This window comes from Marmota marmota, unplaced genomic scaffold, assembly GCF_001458135.2.
Source record: "Marmota marmota marmota unplaced genomic scaffold, marMar, whole genome shotgun sequence".
NCBI lineage: Eukaryota > Metazoa > Chordata > Mammalia > Rodentia > Sciuridae > Marmota > Marmota marmota.
The window spans coordinates 28,857,428-28,866,241 of NW_026000249.1; the positions used below are offsets into that span (position 1 = coordinate 28,857,428).

Below are 8,814 nucleotides of genomic sequence, written 5' to 3' on the forward strand. Positions count from 1 at the left end.
GTTTGTATTGTTTTTGGAATTATCTTCCAGCAGGTCACCCAGACCCTGGAACTTAGTGGGTTGTTCCCCCATTTCTGTTGAAGGAATTATTTAATCCTTTAGTATTTTCCAACTTATTTTTGTCTACTTTTTTCAGAAATAGAATGTTGAGGGTTTCAATTAAAATAATATTATTCCTTATTTCTTGTATTTTTGTCAATTTTCTTTTCTTTTTTTTTTGAGTTTAAATGCACTTTATTTTAGACAACCTACATGACATGTTTTCTTAAAAAAATGCCTCCACTCCAAATAAATCACAATCAAAATAAATGTGCTCAAGATGACATCAGTTCCATTTGTCTTAAGTCCTGGTGTTGTGCGGATGACAAGCACCAGCAGCCAGTTATGATGACAGACGATAGATCCAAAGTAACTGCCAAATTTGTTGACATTTTTCCATTTCTAAACCATCCTTAAAGAAAATCATGTGGAGTCACACCGTCCTCATGGTAATCCAGAAGAATGACCATGCCATCTGGATTCATGTTTTCATCAATAAAGAACTGGTAGATTTTTTTTTTTTTGGTACCAGGGATTGAACTCAGGGGCACTCAACCACTGAGCCCCATCCCCAGCCCTATTTTGTATTTTGTTTAGAGACAGGGTCTCTCTGAATTGCTTAGTGCCTTGATTTTGCTGAGGCTGGCTTTGAACTTGTGATCCTCCTGCCTCAGCCTCCTGAGCCACTGGGATAACAGGCGTGTGCCACCGCGCCCATCAAGAACTGATAGTTTTTGAAATTAGCAAGCATGTGCTTGATTTGTTCTGCAGTCCCTGTCCTAAAAGGTTTCACCCTCTCTGGTCTCTGGTCTTCAAGTTTGCCTTTGATTGATTTCACGTAATCTTTGGTGTACTTCTTGTATGCTTCTTTTGTGAAGCATGGTTTCCTGCAAGGGATGGTTCATGACAATATCAACACCAGTGAATACTGTGCTTACAATACCTTTGCCCTCAGGTCCTTCAGTGGAGACATTTCCACCAATAAGTGAGTCATCAATGTTACCCTCTGTCCTACTGACCATCTTGCCCTCCACCTCTAGGCAGAGGCCGTCTGCAATCTCCTGGATCTTGTAAATGTTGGAGAGCATCTTATCATAGCTCATGAGATCCCAGTAGATAATCATGATGGTGATGGGAAGGAGACGGTGGTGGTACTAGTTTAGCAGGAGCTCAAAGCAAGTGCCTCTTTTTTTAAAAAAAATATAATTTATTAGTCATTGATGGATATTTATTTATTTATTGGTATGTGGTGCTGAGAACCAAACCCAGTGCCTCACACATGCCAGGCAAGCGCTCTACCACTGAGCCACAACCCCAGCCCCTCTGTCCGTTTTCTTTTATGGTTTTTGTCACAATGGTTTAGTGTTTTTAGTGATTTTCATGATTTTTATATATATATTTGCTTTTTGTTTTAATTTAATATATATCTGACCATTATGTAATGACCTTATTTATTGATTGTACTGCTTTTTGCTTCAACATCTGCTTTATCTGCTACTAAAATAGTAATCCCAGCTTTTCTTCTCTTCACATAGGTATATCCTCTTACACTGCTACTCTGTGGATAATGTTTTGGGTTTGTGTATCTCTTGAAGAAAAAAAATGTTGATTTTTTTTAATATATATACCAGGGATTGAAACCAGGGGCACTTTATCACTGAACCACATACACAGCCCTTTTTTAAATTTTGAGACAGGGTCTCACTAACTTGCTTAGGGCCTCACTAAGTTCTTGAGGTTGGCCTCAAACTTTCGATCCTCCTACCTCAGCCTCCCAGTTTGCTGGGATTACAGGTGTACACCATCACACCTGGTGAGATTTTGACAGTAAGATGCCTTCTTTGAATAAGTTAGTTCACTTCGTTCACATTCACCACTTTAATCAATGAACTTTAACTATATTCTATTTCCTTTTAAGATTATTGAAGTTTTTATTTGTTCATTCTTACAACCTATAGAGTGTATGTAGGTTTTTAAAATACTTCTTTGTTCACCTTTGAATTTATTTATTTTTATGTGGTGCTGAGAATAGGTAACCTTCACTAATCTGTTTTTCTGAATTTTTTCTAACATTTCAATCTACTAGATTTTCACAAGCTGGTTTGTTCCTGCATTTACTTCTGTTATTAACCTAAGATACTTTGAATTCTTACATGGAGATTTTTTTCTTCCAGTGCTGGGGATGGAACTGAGGACCTGTGTGTGCTAAGCAAATGCTCCATCAACGGACCATATCCTGAGGTCTTAGGTAAGGGAAGCTAAAAGTCTAGTTTTCAAAACTTTATTCTTTGGCTGGAGAGGTGGTACACATCTGTAAGGCCAGCGACTTAGGAGGCTGAGGCAGGAGGATCACAAGTTGTTGAGACCAGCTTCAGCAACTTAGAGAGACGGTGTCTCAAAAAGTAAAAAGAACTGGGGACATAGTTCAGTGGTAAAGTGCCCTTGGGTTCAATCTCCAATAGCAAAACAAAACAATAACAAGAAAAACACTTTATTTTTTTTTCTGTGCCTCTTCATCATCTATGGTTGCTAGATATTGACATTCACCCTGTACCAATTCTTTCTCAAAATATTTACTGGTTTATTTTACTTTTTCTTGTCAAACTTGTTCTTTGTTAATGTTACAATGTACTGAACTCTCACTTGCATCTTGCTGTTGGCAGGCCTCTATTGTCTGGAAAGTTACCTTTGGGTTAAGCCAGATCTTGGAAGAGCTATGTACCTGTGTCCCATCGGGTGGGTATTTGTAGTATGACTTTTATGGGGATTTTCTTTGACATTGTGCCATTTGCCTTTTTCATCATTCTCTCAAAGTGTTAGGTAGAATTTTCCAGAAGTTCTTGAATAGATGGGAGAAGCACGTAGGGAATCCAACGGTCCTCTATTAAGTCAGACATGAAAGAGGTTTGCAAAAATGTAAAATAATGTCATCCTTCTCACTTATTTTTTGATTTGGAAAGTTTTTCATAAAAATGGATTATTTATATCAACATCTAATAGGCATATGCATGATTTTTTTCTCCCCCCTTTTTTTTGTGGTTCTGTGGAACCCAGTGTCTCACACATGCTAGGCAAGCACTCTACCACTAAGCCACACCTCCCAGCCCTGAATGATATTTTTAAGTAAATGAATGAATATCATATTTTAAAAAATTTCTCAGTTTGAATTTCTAAGACACTAAATATTGATAGATATAACCCCCACAAACAAAAAGCTCATTGGGGTCCTCAATAATTTTTAAGAACGTAAAGGAATTCTGAGACCAAAAATGTGTGGGCACTGTTGATTTACGGTATCATTAGATGGGTTTCCTGTTAATTGCTGCCTGACACAGCATTTCTGAATGACACACAGCAGAATTCTTGAGGGGGGAAGTGACTTTGTTAGACAAACTGATGAGCCATCGTGGTTAGAGAAAGATAGCAGGGCTGGGGGCCTGGGGATGAGACAAGAAGAAAGTTAGACTGCTTTGCCTAAGAAAATAAAATGGAGATTTGAAGTATTTGGGGTAAAAGAGCTAGGGAGAGAATAAAGGAAGTGAAGGAGTAGAAGTCCTCACCCTGTGGCTGGGGAGGGGGTTGAATGGAAGAAGTGCCCAAGGAAGGTTCCTTTCTGGGGACTGAGGATTCTGGGAAAAAGAGTCCTCTCTCTCTCTCTCTCTCTCTCTCTTCCAGGGATTGAACTCAGGGGCACTCTGACCACTGAGCCACATCCTCCACCTTATTTCGTATTTTATTTACAGACAGGGTCTCACCAACTTGCTTAGCACCTCAATTTTGCTGAGGCTGGCTTTGAATTCGCGATCCTCCTGCCTCAGCCTCCTGAGTTGATTACAGGTGTGCACTACTACGCCCGGCTGCAGGCTCTCTCTTAATTTCAATTCTCCTCAGCATCCTTCTGTGAGATGGTATCATGCTACTGCCTCCAAATTCTCAGTAAACTTCTGTCATCATTCCCACTAGCCTTGATGAGTGAGTTTTGGGGAAACGGAAGAAGGGGTGCTTTATAACATGGTAGGGTTGCAATGAGTGGGGTGGAGAGAAAATAAGAAATGAGATAACAGGCAATTCTGATTGAGCTGGAAAGCAGAAACGAAAGTCACTGGGTAACATGTGAGGTTCTCCTGCCCCATCCCACTATCCCAGGCAAATCCCTGTAGAGCCTAGAAAAGGGTCTAGGGTTTCCCACCACAAGGGGATTTGAACCCAATGAATTTCAAACAGTTGGGTTATTGTAGCTGAGGCCTGAATTGTCAATGCACTGAGCAACTATTTCCCAGAGGACTTGGCATTTAATGATTGGAAATTTGCTCAGCATCCTTCTCCTGGTTCCAGAAGATGAAAATCCTTCAACTCTTTACTTCCTGGTGAGGATGTAAAAACCAGGTACAGGGCTGGGGGTGTAGTTCAGTGGCAGAGTGCTTGCTTAGCTGGTGTGAGGCACTGGGTTCAATTCTTAGCACCACATAAAAATAAACCAATAAATAAAGGCATTTTGTCCATCTACAACTACAAAATTTTTTTTTTTTTAAAGCAGGTCCAGGTGTCTTGGGGGTAGGTGTCTTTGTAGAGGAAGTCACATTGATTTTGCAAACATGCTACCCCAGCACTTTATTACACTACTGCAGTCCTCTGGAGTTCTGGCAGGTTTTACCTGCAGGATGGCAAGATTTTTTTTCAGTACTTGAAATTGAACTTGGGGGTCGCACATGCTGGGCAAGTGCTCTAGTGCTCTCCCACTGAGCTACTTTTAATGTTCATTTGTTTTTTTTATTTGATTTTCTTTGTGTCAACAAAGAAAAAAGATTTCTCCACCATGCTTTCACTTAGATATGGGGGATTTGTACTTATTTAGTTCGTTGTAAAGTCTCCTCGGGAGTTAGTAGTTGGAAACTTTTATAGTTTTCAGGATGAAAGCAGCGATCTGTGTTATGACATCATCCCTGTTAATTACCCCCTTGCAAAAAAATCTGCCTGAACGGAGAAGTGGGTGTGTCCATGTGGGTATTTAACGTGATGATTAAAATAAATTAATGATAGTTTTCACTTCTCTAGCATCATACATCTTAGGATCTTTTTAAAAAGTACTTCCACAAGCTTTAATTAGGAAGAAGTCAAATAGCCCCATTTTAGAAAAGAGGAAAACAAAATGGTCAGAGAAGGATCTTGCTTGGGGTCGGGGGACTTTGGCAGAATAAAGCAATGAGTTCAGAGTTTCTTTTTCCCTTCAACCAAGAATTGCCATTCACAGGTTTTAAATGAGGAAAACAAATTTGTTCACCCCTTGACGCTTTAGACCTCAGAGGCAAAAATTATATATTGTGCATAAGAAAATTATTGCTAAATGGGGGCTGGGCATGTAGCTCAGGGGTAGGGTGCTTGCCCAGTATGTACAAAGTTATGGGTTCCGTGTAAAAAATAAATGATTGCTTATCATAAGCCACCTCCTAAGGTTAGCTAAACAAATGAACAAAAACCAAACAAGAAAACAGTAAATCCTAAGGAATCAAATGGACCATAAAACTCAAGAGTTCTGATTGCCAGTTTCCTGGACATCATGACCCTAGGTAAATGTATGCAGACACAAATGGTGTGACTCTACTTTGTGTACAATCAGAGAAATGAAAAATTGTGCTCCATGTGTGTCTCCATGAGTTGAAATGCATTCTTCTGTCATGTATAACTAATTAGAATAAATAAATAATTAAACAAAACAAAAAACCCCACAGAACCATAATACTATTATCATACCCAACTGAAAAGTTCATACCCAACTGAAAAGTTCATTAATGAGGATCAGTCTACATTTTGTTTCTATTGTTTTAAATTTCTCTAAAAATTGCATTAGTCAATGTCTCTGAAGTCTTTTTTTACTTAAGAAACCTCCCCTCCTCCTTCTCTCCCTCATTCCATTGATTTGTTGGAAAAAACTGGATCATTTGTCTTGTAGAACTTTCCAGTCTATATTTGGCTGATGGTGCTGCTTCCTGGTGTCTTTCAACGTTTCTCCATCTCTTGCATTTCTTTAAATGGTAGTTAGATCTGGAGACTTGACAAGCTTTGGGTTCTTTTTGTTTGGTTTGGCGCTTTGATTTCTATTGTGCTACATCACCTTGGGAGACAGGTGATCTTCGGTTGTGCCATTTAGGGGTCGTGATAAGATTAAACAACAGGAATCATCATGTCATAGCAACTTAGTGCTTTTTCTCATTCTATTACCTCTGCACCTAGTAGCTGTGATTTTTTTTTTTGAAAGTATTTATTCATATTTAATGAACCCCTGGAACTCCGTGTGGCTTCAAGCTCCCCCAACACCCTTAATCTTCTCAGCTCTTCTGCTGGAGAATCTGGCCTTCATGATGACGGGCTGCTTTGGGAGCTTTCCCATCCCCCAAACTTTGTAGTAACCCAATCGCACCACTTCAGCGATGGCAGCAGCTCCAGTCTAGTGTTGGCAGTATTTCCTCGCATCTGCTCACCGACCGATGTCCACAATTTATCCAGGCTGACAGTTGGGCAGAAGCCCTGGTTCCTCTTTAAGTGATAATGCCTCAGACCAACTTTCCCAAAGTAACCTGGGTGATGTTTGTCCAAGTTAATCCTGTGGCGATACATGCCATCAGCATTACCCCAGCCTCCTGGGTGCTTGCAGATGCCACCATAGTCGCAGCTCAAGTGGCTGACATTGCCCTGAAGTTTCCGGGTCTTCCTCAGTCTGGATCACAGGTCTGCAGTCACAAAAGGGAAGCCTCAGCCAAGTCTCAAATGCAGGGGCATGTGATTTTATTTTTTGTGGTGCTGGGGACGGAACCTAGGGCCTCATGCTTTTAGGCAAGTGCTGTCTGTACTCCTGACCTACATCCTCAGTCTTTTTTATTTTTTTATTTTGAGACAGGGTCTCACTAAATTGCTGAGGCTGGCCTTGAACTTTTGATCCTCCTGCCTCAGTCTCTGGAGTTGTGGGATCACAGGTGTGCACCCAGCAGACTGATTCTTTTTTTGTGTGGTGGTGGGGGGGTTCAGGGAACTGAACTCAGGGGCACTCGACCACTGAGCAACACCTTCAGCCCTATTTTGTATTGTATTTAGAGACAGGGTCTCACTGAATTGCTTAGTGCCTTGATTTTGCTGAGGCTGGCTTTGAACTCGGGATCCTCCTGCCTCAGCCCCTGAGCTGCTGGGATTACAGGCTTGGGCCACTGAGCCCAGCCCTGTGATTCTTTTTTTTTTTTTTTTAACATTTTTTTTTAGTTGTAGGTGGACACAATATCTTTATTTTATTTTTATGTGGTGCTGAGGATCAAACCCAGTGCCTCATGCATACTAGGCGACTGCTCTACCTCTGAGCTACAACCCCATCCCAGCCTTGTGATTCTTTTATAAAGAAAAACTTCCCCCTTATCAACATTTGGTTGCCCTGAAATACAGTCTATAAAGAAAAGGCAAGAGGCAAGATAAACGCTTGATTCTTCCCCTTAGATAGCACTTTTCAGATTATTGCTTTTCTAACCTTCAAAGTCTACTGATGACAGTTTTTCTTTTTTGTCATTATAAAAATATAAATATAATTTATCTGATGTGCATCAATTCATTAACCACTCTTCTTATCAATGCTTTTCCCACTTTTGGACAGGGCTACCACTCAGCATTCCATTGACCCAAGTATCTTTGATGGCTTGTCTTCTGAAGTAAGGTGTTCAAGGATGGTGGTATAGTTTGTCTTCTCCACATCTGTGATATGCATTGTCAGATGTCCTTAACTTTCCTATGTTCATATATAAATACACGACCAGTGAAACTCCACATCTCAACCACAAGAATGGGTAGTGATACTCCATGTATGTGTGATAGGTCAAAATACATTCTACTGCATATGTCAAAATATATTCTACTGTCATGTATAACTAAAAAGAACAAATAAAAAAAAAGAATTGGGAGATGTCCTAAATTAAGTTACAGACCAGAGAATGGAGGAAGGAAGGAGATAAATGAAGTTTATTTTAACTGACAGCTTACAGCTCAATCAACACAGAAAAAGAAAAGAATACTGCTTCACATTCCTGTCCTGTATGCACTGCATTCTTCTTTTAGAATCAACCGACCAAGAAACAGCAGAAACTTCTGTTTATGGACCAATGTATCCTAGGACTTTGCCTGCTTCACGTAGTCCAGCCTCTATATAGTTTCAATATATACAACTGGTCTTCCCCAAATTTCATTATGCAACACCCTGGCACCTTAGATCGGAAGACATTTTCCAACTGCCATCTGGCCATGCTGCTGGTGGCTTAGGAAATTTGTCCCAGAACCACTCCTTTCACCTTTTCCTGTCTGTATCACTGCAAATAAACCTTTATTTCATAAACCTCTGAGTCTCAACAATTGCTTTAACCCCTAGAAGCAGGCTTTTCTTCAAGTGGCTTCGGTTCCTTAGGGTGGGGAAATGAACAGAGACCTACTTTGAATGCCACACAAAGAACCATCGTTCAGAAGAGGATCCGAGGAGGTGTGTTTTCGGGCAGCCCCTTTGTTGAGTAGGATGGCCGAAAGAGCCCCTCAAGCAACCCCTCATTTACACGGGATTATCTGCTTTCAGAGCTACACTGCAGAGTCAGGAGATCAGGACACTTGGGAGCCCATCCCCAGGGTGTGACCTTTGGCAAATCAGGCCCCGCCCCGAACCCCCTTGCAGCCCGACCTTCTGCGGCTGCAGGTGGGTGACTAACGTTTCCGGCACAGACTCACCCAGGGACTTTCCCGAGCCTTGGCCCCCTG

General features: G+C 40.8%; 1 pseudogene; it reads right to left on the reverse strand.

Moving 5' to 3' along the window:
• Nucleotides 1–382: 382 nt before the first annotated feature.
• On the reverse strand, nt 383–1,172 carry LOC107144202 (annotated as a pseudogene).
• Nucleotides 1,173–8,814: the final 7,642 nt, after the last annotated feature.